This window comes from Beta vulgaris, chromosome 7 (genome assembly GCF_026745355.1).
Source record: "Beta vulgaris subsp. vulgaris cultivar EL10 chromosome 7, EL10.2, whole genome shotgun sequence".
Lineage (NCBI taxonomy): Eukaryota > Viridiplantae > Streptophyta > Magnoliopsida > Caryophyllales > Amaranthaceae > Beta > Beta vulgaris.
Window position 1 is genome coordinate 40,934,942 of NC_079208.1, and position 3,669 is coordinate 40,938,610.

Sequence of the window (3,669 nt, forward strand, 5' to 3'; positions counted from 1 at the left end):
AGTCAATCAACTAAATCCTCTCTTGAATGCTTTTGTCAATTGATTAAGAGATTCAATAAATTCGGAGAACCCCTAATAAAGGATCCGATCCCCTTAATTTCTAACCAATATATTGGCCTAGAAATTAAGTTAATTCTTGGGGATGATAAAAGAGCTCAAAATTCGATTTAACAACATTTGAATTCAAAATACCAAAGTATTAATGTGATCAATATCTATCCTAAGGTCTCTAAACACCATGATCAATGCATAAACTTCTTTAGAACGTCACAATCACATTAACAAAATATTTAAACCCTAATCCATACTTTCACCCTAATCCTAGATAAGAAACTACTCACTAATCATAGATTCTAAGCAATTAAACATGAAATCTATGAATAATCTAAGGCTAAACATGATTCAGAGATAATTAAACTAATAGAAATAACAATTATGAGACTATAAGAATGGAGAACTAATAACAACGAAGAACAAGAACAACCACCAAATGATGAAATAAAAACTGAAACTTCAAATTAAATTGAATGAAAAGTACCTTTAATGTTGTAGGAATCACAAACTATGATCAATGAATCTCAAATCTAGACAAAACTAAAGTGTTTATTTATCTCTCTAATATGAACCCTAGAATACTCTCTCAACAAGAATAATATAGCATCAAAAAAAAATAAAACAAAACTCCCTTTTTTTAGATGCCTCAAACTTTTTTCTTTACCTAATCCTTATGATCTGGTCGGATAGTTCAACTTAAAATGAGCATAACATTTTCGTTTTATATCCAAATCAAGCTTATGACCAGTCGTTGCAAAGATATCGAAACGAGCTTTCACCTTCAACTATAATTACCTTCATCCAATTTGTGGTTTTAAAGTTGTGTCGATTTGAAGTTCTCTATTCAAGATTCTATTGTGTAATGTACTCCTTTGTGCGAGCGGACATGGAGCATGGTGCAAGCACACCATTTCTCAACGTGTGGTCTATTTTCATTGCTTCGTTTTTCCAACTCTACAACTCATATCCATCTTAGATAGCTCCACCTATGTTAAGAATATTGCAAAACTGGGTCAAAGCAAAATATCACTATGATCAAGAATGATCAAGTGAATGAAATATAAGGGAAAATGGAGAAGAAAGAGGGAAGAAAGGGGAGAGAGGATCAAAATGAGCTAAAAGGAGTTCATAAAGTGCGTTTGAAACGCACTTATCCGACACCGAAAGTTGAGGAGAACAAAGCCTTATTTATTAAGAGGTGGACACCTCAACCTAGTAGAGGCCTTTTGAGTAGGATTTCGGTCCTGGACCAAAGCAAATCCTTACGGGCTAACCCAAAGAAGATAATATGAACTAGTGGGATCCAAAACACCTAGGGGTGTTACATAGTGGGTAAAAGGGAAGAGGGTTAGGTGGCAGGGGAGAGGAGGAGGAAGTAGTGAAGGAAGGATGGAGGAGACAGGAGCAAGAAGATAGGAAAAAAAAGAAAAAAGAACGGCAAAATTTACCTTCTACAGCAGGTTTCTAACTTGCTGGGACTACCTTTGTAAAATACCCCAAAAGTCAAGATTGACAATAATAAACTGAAGTAGAGAGTGTTATTGTCAGGGGATCCATAGTTGGGACTGGTTAAATCAATCTTTCCTAAATTAAAATGATTGCAAACATTCATCTACCAAAATAACCAAATGCCACCTCTTTTACCCACAGAAGGGAGATAGTCAAAGTGTGTGAACCCACAGTGCATTTACAAATCCCTCAAAATGACGAGTAGGCACTTTACTTTCACACATCATAACATGAATTTTATTACATTTACAAAAATCTCTCACTTCCATAAACAGGAGCCTTTTTCTTCGGGGGAGCCCCCTTCTCGAGACTACAAGGTCAGCCACCAGTCGGACTGACTCGCGACTAGGTAGTGTTCGGGAACGACCCGCTCTTTCCTAGTCAATATCCGCCTTCTTGTACTGATAGTTGGTTTCTTCCCATCTTCAGCTCAAAAACATCACCTAACATTCCAAAAACTAATTAACATAACACATATGGTAGTTGTAAAACATGACTAACTTAAACGCTACCCCTCTTGAGACCTAAAGAGGTTAAACAATCTCTAGACAACTTTTTCTCCTTTTTGCTGAGCTAGAGTGAGAGCATTGCTCACCAGGACTAGCCCCTTCTACCCCAATCCCTTATATTTATTTTATAGTAGTAGTCTCGAAATTTATTGAATGAAAAGACTTTTCGAGCTACGATAAATAATTTATCATTCAGCAGATCATCCTCAAATGGGTCACCCATAACATATTAGATTGTTCTAGCTTTTCCTCAAAAAAAACCACCTCACTAGTAGGAAACTCAATATCAACAACAGGTAAATAAGCATTACCAAGCAAGTCTTCAGGATAATCGCCGTAAGAGGCATTGGAGAAATAATTTCATCATGGACTTTGGGAGGGGGAAGGGATTATAGACCACCCTCACGCTGAGGCACAGAACTATGCACAACCAAGTGTGACGAGGCACCCCCTAGCAACAGCGGGAGAAGATACAAGAGAGATAACACTCAAAACAAGATCATCATCAAAGGAGGAATCAACCTTAATAGCAGGAACACCCATAGCACGCAATAACTTTTCCTTTCTCAATCACCTTTTTTTTTGGCAAAGGCAAATTAGCATGTTGAACATGAACATCATCAGAAATATCTTTGATAACAACACCTTTCTCTATTACAACGTTTTTAGGACCAGTTAACACTTTACCAAAAAATATTTTCTTATAAGCAGCAGACTGAAAACCACCTGAAGAAGCAAATACAGGTCTACCAATGTGCCTAGGCGTAGCCTCCACCACATTTGCTTGCTCAGTTGTGGTGGAAAGCTTTTCTTACCTATTAGCATTCTCCAAGAACTCAAGAAGCATTTTCTTTTTAGGATGTTTCAACAATCTTACTTTCAAATCTTTTTTGGGAGGGTAAAGTAAAGCACAATTATCTATCACATGACCGTCACAATCACAGAAAGAACAACCAAATGAAAAATCTTCATACCATATCAAATAACCACAAGCAACATTACCAGCACGCATCACTTCAACATACTTTAGCAACGGTTTAATAATATCCACCCCCTTAAACAAGCACGGACAAATCTTAGTTTATGTCTTAGCAATGATCTGGAATCAAGCTTAATCAAAGAAGTAACATAATTGGCAGCTAGCAAATTTGCCACATAGTCAAACTTTAGCAATTTAGTTGGAAACCTAGGAATCGTGACCCATAAATACACCCATTTATTTCTTCCACATATGGGCCAAAGTGAGATCTCCAAGGGTAAATCACAAATAATTCTCCTTAGGCATGCCAAAGTCTCTTAGACCAGACTAAAAACAAGTTACCAAGATTTTGCGAATCGAATTAAAATCCAATTATTTCCCATTTCAAAGATACTCTACATCACCTTTGTAAAATTTCCAAGTAGTCTTAGTTTTAGCAATAATAGTTCTTAAATCAACAAGCTCACTTAGCATCTTACCAACAAGACAATGTTTAGATAAATCATCTATATATATTCGCACTTGAGGTAACTCATCCAAAACAATAACTTCATGAAAAGTAAGGGGGTCAAGGGGGTCATGGATAGCATCATCATAAGATACAGGAACATAACTAAA